Below are 11509 nucleotides of genomic sequence, written 5' to 3'. Positions count from 1 at the left end.
ATTTATTGACACTGTTTATATCTGTTCTATTTCAATACCCAGTAACACATGCATTGTGCATATTATTAAAATATATTTTTACAAAATAATACTAAAAGACTCTAAAATCTGAGCTAATTGTTTTGAGAAGCCTCTTGAATTTTTTTTTTTTACCAGTCCTGGGCTTGAGCTCAGGGCCTGAGCACTGTCCTTGGACTTTCTCAAGGCTAGAGATCTACCACTTGAGTCTCAGCACCACTTCCGGCTTTTTTCTATGTATGTGGTACCGAGGAATCGAACCCGGGTCTTCATGCATGCTAGGCAAGCACTTTAAGCACTAGGCCAAACTCCCGGCCCAGCCTCTTGAATTTTTATAGATAGATTATAGGGAAGACAATTGTAAAAATTATTCAGGCAATGCTGACGAAGTTTGTTTTCCTTCAGCATAAGAAAGATAATCACCTATTCAATCATTCATTCAACAAGTTTTTATAATAAATGCATTCCTTTCCCTTTACTAAGCACTTTTAAATAAATATGACCAATATTTTCAGAAAACCTACAGTCTATTAGAAGAGACAGGAGTATATAGATAAATTTAAGAGGAATATATGTTGTTTTAAATAGCATGATGTTGGTCAAGGGTTGAATAAAGCAGTTCCCATTATTTTTTCTTACTCAGTTCTCATAAAATACTCTGAGGTAGGATCTAAAGTCAACATTTTATATTAAGGGAAATACACATTCTGATGTTAAAATTTATATTCCTAGTAAATTACAAATCTAAGTGCATGTAGCCATTTCTTCCTTCTAAACTCTGCCAATTGAACAATTACAATAAATCCAGTAGAAGTGTATTATAAAACCATAGAGGGATAGAATAGTAAGAAATAATTTCTTCCTGGAGGAGCTCCCAGGATGTTAAAAGGTTCAATGTGCCAAAAAGAAGAGCTGCATTTTGCACTGACAAATCATATAGGACAAAAATTCTTGAGAGTTTTAATAACCTCCCACACATAATTTAGGAACCAAGTTCCCATTTCTTACAAAATCTATCCTTTCTAAACTCCTTGAATTAGAAGGGCAATATTTTGAAAGAAAGCACCTAACACCATCAGGGAAGGGTCAGAAGAGATTGGTTGAGGGCACAAACAGTAAGAAAACTGTGTATAAAGAAATGGTGGGAGAGAAGCTGCAGGGTAGCTGTGAGCAGAAATTGTGGCAGGATTTCTGCAAGTTTTGCAGTGGTATTTTTTAGAAACCCAAGGAAGATGCTAGAAGCACTTTGATTGCTGGAATCTAATCAGAGTTCTTTGTTAGGAATGCTCTATTTGGGTCTTAGTTTTATGTGGATTGTGACGATAATTTTCATATTTCATCATGAGAGGCAAGCAATGGTTCATGTTCTTTCTTCTTTTGGTATTTTATTGAAAGTATATAAATCCCAAGCACACAGCTTGATGTGTTTTCCAATCAAAGGCCTCATTCAAGATACTTGTAGATTCGATGCTGATGTTTTTGAATCAGGGCTGATAAGGAACCAACCCATCTTCTTTTAAAAATGAATAGGCACTATCAACCTGGTGGAAAGTGGCTAGAGAAGAAAATGGACTTCTAATTGGTCATGTGAAGGGGTATGGCTAATAAGGAGCTGAATCTGTGCTCTTCACAGTACTTTCAAGTCTAAATAAAAGTAAAGAGAACATTTTAATTTAGGTGTTATGAGGTCTTATGTCTGTTGTTTGTGGGTGAAATGTATCAATGAGAGTTTGAATAACATAGAGACATAGATTCCCCAGGAAGAAAGGGTAGTGAAGTTCAGAATAGTGGCTTGGAGCAAAGATGAAAAGCAGAACCTAGGAAAAATGTAAATTTGCCTCACAAATGATTAGAAATGAGACTGGAGTAACTCTGTGTATAGCAAGTACAGGTTAAACTATGATGACTTCATTTTTTTCTTTTGCCAGTCCTGGGGCTTGAACTCAGGGCCTGAGCACTGTCCTTGGGCTTTCTCAAGGCTAGCACTCTACCACTTGAGCCATAGCACCACTTCTGGCTTTTTTCTATGTATGTGGTGCCAAAGAATCAAACCTGTCTTCATGCATCCTAGGCAAGCACTCTAACACTAGGCCAAACTCCCGGCCCAGATGATGACGTCATTATTAAAGAAGGATGAACCCCTGAATGTTGGAGAACTTGGATAAGGAGAATGATGAAAGTGTTGACATTGGTCAAGGTGCATTGTACTCTTAAACTGACATATTGAATGGAACCCCCTTATACAACTACATGAAGATAACAAAAATAAAAAAAATATGTTCTCATAGTTTTTGGCCTTAAAAATATAAATGAGGTGACAAAGTTTTAGTTAGGACTATATGATTTTTAGTGGGAAGAATCTGATGTAAAGTTAGTTCTTATGGAATCATATAATTGAAAGAATAATTGTGGCTTTGATTTAGATATAGCTTGACCTAGTAGATAAAAGGACAGCATTAGAAATCCTCTCCCTTCTCACAAATGCCCCTTTGCTTTTGCAGTTAGGCTGTCTGTCTTTGTGTGCTTGTGAAAATTGGTTCACGATAGGCTCATGATCTACACTTACAAACTCTAGCAGAAAAAAATGCCTCATTTTTCATTCTGGGACGTCATTCTTGTGTTGGATTTGATTAGACTGGCTTGGCTCACTTGCTATGTTGAATAAATCACTGTGTATCGAGGAATTTCTTTTGTCTGCAAATTGGTAAGCATTCTGTGTAGAGATGTCTGGGACAAAAATAAGGCTTTGTGTGCAGACAACCTAGATGATAGGGACATGTGCTCTATCTTGTGTTTCAGTAGAAGGACATTAGTGGCAACTGTTGTATTTGTTAAATGGCTCAAAAAATGACCTGGTTTCTAAAGAGTTTTATTGCCTAGTTCTCTGAGAATGCGATGATAATGAGTTTACAGTGTAACAAATTAGGGTTTTTTTTTGAAGGGACATTACTTTTGGGTAGAATATGAGCTTCTCAGTTATGTAATTTCCATGTCATTTGTTACTTACTCTTTTACTATTACTCACTCAATTAACCAGTATTTTTGCTGAACCAATCAGTTTTTGCTGAATAAATATAACTCTCTCTCTCTCTCTCTCTCTCTCTCTCTCTCTCTCTCTCTCTCTCTCTCTGTATATACTATCCAAAGATAGGCATAATGATTCATGCCTGAAATCCTATCATAATTTGAAGCTGAGATCAGTAGGATTGTAATTTAAGGATAAGCTAGGCCAAAAGTTCATGAGACCATCTCATGTCCCTTGACATGTACCTGTTTTACAGCTGTGACAGATTTGCATGATCAAAACTAACATCTGACTTCAAAAATAACCAGAATAAACATGGATGAAGATGGCTCAAGTAGTAGAATGATCACCAAGTATACAAGAGGCTCTGAGTTCAAAACCAGTTTCACTACCATCACCTGAAAAAAAGCAACATAAGCAAAACAAATAAGGAAGCAAAAACACAGGGCAAAGAACACACTGTTTTGTGTGCTAAATATAGATTAACACATAAGTATATATTACTTCTATGTTGGTCCAATTATTAGTCTTTTGCTGGGCAAACATGAAGTTATTTATTTTTATTTATTTTTCAGAGTTGAAATTGAACCTATTGGACTTTACTCTCAGCCATAGATATAGTAACTTTCTCTCATGTAAAAGAACTCATATTACTTAAACAAATAATAGAAGACTGAGAAATAGAACACAGTGGAGTGAGAGAGAAAGCAGAGTTGTACTATGACAAAAAACAAATGTGTAAGCCTAACAGAATACAACAAAGGACACAAAAACAAAAGCACACAGCTATAGCCATCTGATTCTCAACAAATGTGCCTGAGATGTACGTTGGAGAAAAGGCAGCTTCCTCAACAAATGGTGCTGGGAAAACTATATATCCACATGTGGAAGTCTGAAATGAGGTTGCTGTTTTTTAATTTGTACAAAAGTCAATTCAGATAGGTTTAATATAAAACTTTAAACTTTGAATCCACTAGAGGAAAACACAGAGAAAACACTTAAAATACATGAGCAAGGTAACACTTTTCTGAATAGAATTCCAAACGTTTAAGAGATAATAACAAGCATTGACAAATGCTATCAAATTAACAGGTTTATGCACAGAAACAATCAATTAATAGCGTGAACAGATAGCCTACAGAATGGAAGATACTCTTTACAAGAATTCATTTGACATCAGATTAATATCAACACTATAAGAACTAAAACCATTAAACAGCTATTTCCCATTCCTACCAATAATTCACTCAATAAACAAGCAAATGAATTGGACAGCCACTTTTCAGAAAGACATAGAAACTGGCAATATATGCACCAACAATGTTCCAAATACTTATAAAGAAAATGTTAATTAAAATACTTTAGTGTGTCTACCTCAAACCTGGTCAGAATGGCATTCATTAAGAAAACAAAAATGCCAGTGAGGCAGCAGGGTAGGAGAGTGAATTAGTTAGACACATGCAAATCAGACAACTAAAAATGGAACTACTTTGTGTAATGCTTCTCTAATCACTCCTGTGTACATCTCCAAAAGAATCATAGCATGCAGTTGAGATACCTGCACACTGTTTACTGTGGCACTATTCACAGTAGTCAAAATATGTAATCAGCTAAGGTACTGGTAAACATAGGAATGAATAAAGAAAAAGTGGTAGTCAAATGCAAAGAAGTATTTTCCAGCAAGAAGGAAAATGAAACTATATCATTTGAAAATGAGTGGAACATGCTAAGCCAAACTCAGACTGCATGCTTCTTACACATATGGAAACTAGATGAAGAAAAAATATATGAAAGTAGAACATTTATGAGGATTTGGAGGCTAGCAGGAAGTAGAAGTTGAAAAGAAAGGGTGATGAGGGGTGAACCTGAACCCAAATATGTTGAATACATGTATGAAAAATGGAATGAAATCTATTCTGAACAGCGAATTATCTACAAGGACGCTTCCATTTATCCATCTGAAGTCTAAGATCGAGTCGTCCAAAGTGAGCAGCACTTCCTAAATCATTTTGAATGAATGATCTTAATTTCTATGTACATTCAGATTTTCTGTGCTGCCAAGATTATTCTATAAACATGAGATGGAATGCTTGGTTTAGAGTGAGTGTAGGCCTTAGTTTATTTTTTCTTGACATTATACATTTTATGATAATGTTCTTGTAGGTAGTTCTACTCCCCAAAGATAGTTTCATATGCTTTTCCTTAAGCCTAGGTGTGGTAGAGAAATGCACAAGTTTTGATTTCTTAAAATTTAAATATGAACTAGGTATGTATCTCAGGGTAAAGCACTTGGTAAGTATATGCAGGACCCTAAATTCTATCTCCAGTACTGCAAAAACCTAAGCAGTCATGCTTCATGGCACCTCATGTGTCATTCCAGTACCTGGGAGCAGACACAGAAAAAGAGAAAGTTCAAAACCAGCTTGGGTTATATGTAAGACTCTTAAAACATTGAAATAAGTTTACCATACCAGAAGTATATCCCTTCTTAGTATCCACCTAGGGAAAATTAAAAATATTTGTCCATATAAAAAGCTAGAATAAACACATTCCAACAGTTGTATTCATAAAAGCCAAAGCAGACACATGAAAAGTTTGGCAAATGACTGATAAAAAACAATGTGGTATATCTGTCTACACAATGGAATAGTTACTCAGCATGAAAATGAATGAAGTATGAACACATGGAACAATGTAAATGAATCTCAAAGATACTATGATAAATGTAAGAGGCTAAATGAAAGAAAGATGCAAAAGTCCACATACTATTTGATTTCATTTATATTCAGGCTTAGAGAAAGCAAATCTACAGAGATATTAAATAGGAATTAGGGGTAATTTAAGAAACTCCCACAAAATTTCTTTTTTAGAGCTGTGAATATATTCTAAAATTAGATTAGGGTAATGATTAAACGATATGGTAAATTGCTAAAATATACTTTTAAAATAAGTAAAATTTTAGTATGCAAATCACACTTCAACAAAGCTGCTAACATTAACAGAAATAAAGACCTCTTTAACTCCCTGACAAAAAGAATATATCTGAGGTGAGATCTTAAAAGTATATAGTTATAGAGACTAAGGAAAGTCATGTCTTAAAGTCTTCTGATTGGTTATTCAAAATACATTTATGGATATAATATAATTAAGTCTTTAGGGCATTATTCTTGAAGTTTTCAAAAGTTTTAAACATCTTGCCCCACCCCCCGAAGCAATTTAAAATTACAGTTTAGGAAATTACAGAAGTCTCTGAGTACTAGAAATATTTAAATTGCCTTACTGAGAACAAAGAGTTTTTTAATGTATTTCCTGAATTTTTACAATGAGATAGTGTTAATGTTTCCATTTGGGCTGCAAGAACAAATTTGATGTGTCATATTCTCAAACTGAATTTCCAAATATTTGTTCACCCTTTATTTTATTTTATTTTATTGTGCCGGTTGTGGGGCTTGAACTCAGGGCCTAAGCACTGTCCTTGGACTTCTCTCAAGGCTAGAGCTCTACCCTTGAGCCACAGCACCACTTCCAGCCTCTTTTTTTTTTCTATGTATGTGGTGCTGAGGAATCGAACCAGGGTCTTCATGCATGCTAGGCAAGCACTCTACCACTAGGCCAAACTCCCGGCCCCCACCCTTTATTTTTGAATGAATAGAACCAAAGGATATTCTCTATGGAAATTCATTTGACTAGAATGTAAAGAGAAAGGTTGGGAAGAATTTAGAAATGATGGCCACTGCCATCAATGCTTTCCAGCTAATATGCCTTCCAGGACACTGTAACATTAAGAATCAAATGGTAATCCATCTTAAGACATTTATCGGCCTAGATAACATTTTGTAGAATAACACATTCCTAGAAGATCAAGGAGAAACCATGTGCTATGTGTTGCCATCTGTAGAGGGAGTTGCTGAAAAACCTATTCATACCACAGGTCAAAGGGAGGAGAGAGCCAGTCTTTAGCCACTGAGTTGAAATAAGTCATGAATTGCAGAAATCCATCTTACATGAGGAAGTCTATAGGGAATCAAAAATTGTAAAAACAACTGAAATGTCAGTGGTAGAATTATGGCTTGAGTGGGGGAATTGACTTGAGCAAAACGTTCAGGGACTGCACCAAGCCCAGGAGTTCAGGCTGTGAGTTCAAACCCCAGCACTGGGTGGGGAGAGAGGCAGGGGAGAGATAGAGAAAGGGAGAGGGAGAGAGAAAGAGAGGAAGAGAGGGGGGAGGGAAAGAGAGAGAGGGGGGAAGAGAATACTTAAAACTAGAAAGACATTTTAACACTTAAAACAGATGGATGTTTAAGTTTATAATTTCTAAGTTAAAATGATTGATTTGGTCATAAGATAGCTTCATTATGTGCCCTTTGCATCTGCCAATATATTTCCCCTAAGTTCTGTAACTCATAATAGTCACCAAATCTGCAAATCAGAGTTGTATTCACCCGGATTCTAACTTCCTAATGATTTACTTCATAATACTGAGTTCTGTTTGGTTGACATATTGCAGTTGTGACTTCTGTAATATTCATGTCGTCTCTCCATCATTTTCTCAGTTCTACTCCCCCAAAGTCCTCATTTTGTAGTCATGTCATATTATCATTTTTGCTAGATATAGATGCTACATATAAGTGAAATGTCATAATTGCCATTTGGAGCTTGACTTGCCTCTGTTCATATGATGACCATCCATTTTCATAATTTCAGTCTTCTTTTACATTGTGTGTAGATACATATGTGTATATATATGTGTGTGTATATATATGTGTGTGTATATATATGTGTGTGTGTATAAGACATATATTCTCTGTATATATATTCTTTTTGTTTTGGTCTGTAATAAGACTTGAGCTCAGGGCCTGGGTGCTGTCCCTGAGCTTTTTGCTCAAGGCTCTTGAATTTCAGTTTTCTGCTGGCTAATTGGAAATAAAAGTCGTATGGACTTTCCTACCTTGGCTGGCTTTGAACTGTGATCCTCAGAGCTTAGCCTCTGAGTAGTTAGGATTGCAATGAGGCATGAGCCTCTGGCACCTGGCTTGGATATGTTTTATTTATTCCCTCATTAATTGTTGGGTACCTAGGCTGATTCCATAGTCTAGCTGTTGTTTCTAAGTGCTGCTATAGACATTGATTTACGTTCATGAAGGAAATTAATCTATACATTGTTTTTTATTGTATTCATATCTGGCTAGATGTCAGTGTAATACTTGCCTCCCTCATATGTTTTTAGTAATGCTCCTGTCCTTTCTATTACATGAAATGGTTTGAGGAGCATTCTTGGCATTTATTCTTTAAAGATCTGATAGTATTTTGCCATGACTACACCAGGCTCTGGGCTTTTCTTTGTTCAGAATTCAACTTTTTTAGTGCTTAAATGTGTTCTGTTCTTTCCAGTTATCAGGTAATATGCATCAAGAAAATTTTGCATTTATTCTAGATTTTTCTCATTTATTAAAATATTAATTTTTGAATGATTTCCTGATGGTTTTCTAATTTTATTGCCATTTTCTTTTTTTTTGCCAGTCCTGGGCTTGAGCTCAGGGCCAGAGCACTGTCCTTGGACTTTCTCAAGGCTAGAGCTTTACCACTTGAGCCTCAGCACCATTTCCGGCTTTTTTTTTCTATGTATGTGGTACCAAGGATTCGAACCTGGGTCTTTGTGCATGCTAGGCAAGCACTCTTACCACTAGGCCAAAATCCCAGCCCTTTATTGCCATTTTCTATGACAATCTTTTTTTTCATTATACCGAGCTTTACTTATTTTGTGGTCTTCTTTCTCTCTCTATTGGTTACAGAGGCTAAGGGTTTCTCAATCTAGTTTACTTTTTGAAAGAACTTTTTGTTCCATTAATTCTTAAAGTAGACATAGTTAAAAACAATAAAGCTTTCAAATCAATAGCCTAAAATTACACCTTAAACTTTATAAATGGCACAGAAAATGAAATCTAAGGTAGCAGAAGAAAATAAATAATAAGCAATAATGTGGAAATCAATATAATGGGCAACAAAAACAGTAAAAGAACAATTGTTCTTTGAAAATATCAATAACTTAATAAAATTTTAACAAGGCACATCAAGGTAAGTATAGAGACTACTCATAGTAAAATGATCAGAAATGAAAGAGAACATCAATCAATACAGTAGAGACTTCACAGAAGTATGAAAGGGCTGTGGTGAATACTATAAAGAAGTAAAAAATTGGATGAGTCTCAATGTTAGCAAAAACTGATCCCAGAAGAAATAGAAAATTTTAATAAACCAGTAATAAAAAGCATTGGTTTATATGTGTAAGTTTATCACAAAAAATCAATACCTGGATTATTCTACTTTTAAGTTCTACTACATGCTTAAAAGAAAATTAATGACAAATTCTTCCCAAAAATCTTCCAAAAAATTGAAGCAGAGGAAACAATTTCTTTTTTCTTTTTTAAAATTGTAATGTATAGAGGGGTCACAATTACATTTGCCAGACAGAGGGTACATCACTTCTCACACATTAATACCCCCTCTTACGTTTGTGTTCCCATTTCTGTCCCCCAACCCCCTCCCAATCATATTGTTTTCCCCCTTCTCTTTCCTATTTCAAATAACCAAATAAACATATACACAATATACTAGGTAACAAAGTCAGATACTGTAACAATGTGAGATTAACCAAAGGGCAACAGAAGAGAAGAGAAAAAACATAGTATATTAAAGAACAACAATCACATGATACAAAGCTCTTATTTCCACATCCTGAAGCTCCTTTCATTCAGTCTCATCCTATATGGCCTTATGTATCTAGGTTTTGAGCAATTGTGATCCTCTGCTAGGAAAATTCTAGACATATACTAATTATTACAAATGAGAGAAACCACTGAGCCTATGTTCCTTTAGGTCTGGCTTACTTCGCTTAATATGATTTTTCCAAGTCTTAGAGGAAATACCTTCTAACCCAAGTTATTTCATGAGACCAGTATCAACTTTTGATATTAGGAATACATGAAAGCCAGATAATCAACAGGAACTAAGAGTACAAACACACATACACACGCACACATCTATAAGATTTCTCTACTTGTAAGTCACAAAATTTGTAAAAATAAAACCCTAAGGTACCAATCAGAATTATAATTAACACATGAATGGAAAAATTACAGAATATATGAATACTTAAATTTTATTTCTAAACACTTCAGTTATAAACAATGCATAAATAAAATTAAGAAAACAATTTCATTAAAAGTACATAAATGATGCAACACATAGGCATACATTTGAGAAAATTAATACCTTCCTTTACTTATATACTAAAATGTACAATCCATGATGCAACAGATTCAAAAATCTAATAAATAGTAAAGTAAATATATCATATTTATGGATGAAATATTAAAATTTGAAACTCGCAATATTCTCCAAAGCATTTATTTTCAGTCTTTATTTTAAAACTCCAAATTACCTTTCCCATAATTCAGGTTCCTGTGGTTGGGACTATGTCTTAGATATTTCTCTAGTCACAGATATACTTGCTCTACGTTTAACAGAGTAAGCATAGAACACATCTTACGTAAACAGAAGTGATTTAAAACATACGATACTCAATGGAAAAATGGGTGCAAAACACACATACAACAACTTATACAAGACATACAACTTTTTAAAGATATACACTGATGAATAACAAATACTTTCAGAATTAAAAATATTCAACACTTTTGAGTTGTAATAAAAATTGAAACTACTGGTTTAAATGTCCAGTACTGATAAGAGCAAGATAAAATCAGTACCTGCAACTTGGTGTTATAAACTGCTATTATAAATATATACAGCCAGTACTGGGGCTTGAACTCAGGGACTGGGCACTGTCCTTGGACATGTTTTGTTCAAGATTAGCACTCTGCCATTTGAGCCACAGTGCCACTTCCTTTTTTTTCTGAGTATGTGGTACCAACAATTTGAACCCAGGGCTTTGTGTACTCTAGGTGAGCACTCTACCACTAGGCTATGCTCCTGGCTCACTGATATATATTTTATATATTAGTATCATAAATTGGAAACAATTTCTTAAAATATATTTTATGGAGTAGCGATATGACTCAAGCAGTACAACACAAGTTCTTGAGTTCAAACCTCAGCACTACATATGTATATGCATATATGATGTATATGTGTATGATATAATATATATATATGTGTGTGTGATATATGCAAATAAAGAGGAAATAGAAAATAATAAGCCATCCTTTAGAACTGTCCAGACTGGAGATACTCTTGGCTTTGCCAGAAAGGCCTAATTGAGTTATTTTAAGATAATTAAGATAGACACTTTCTGAATAATGGTTTTTACTGGGTTATTCAATTATTATTTTTGTCTTTGATATTTAAACTTATATATATTATTTTAGGTTAACATTTATTGCCTTTTCTTGTTTCTGTGTGTGTGTGTGTGTGTGAGAGAGAGAGAGAGAGAGAGAGAGAGAGAGA

This window comes from Megascapheus bottae, chromosome 3 (genome assembly GCF_031878675.1).
Source record: "Megascapheus bottae isolate mThoBot1 chromosome 3, mThoBot2.hap1, whole genome shotgun sequence".
NCBI classification, from domain to species: domain Eukaryota; kingdom Metazoa; phylum Chordata; class Mammalia; order Rodentia; family Geomyidae; genus Megascapheus; species Megascapheus bottae.
Note: the sequence above shows the minus strand (reverse complement) of the source record.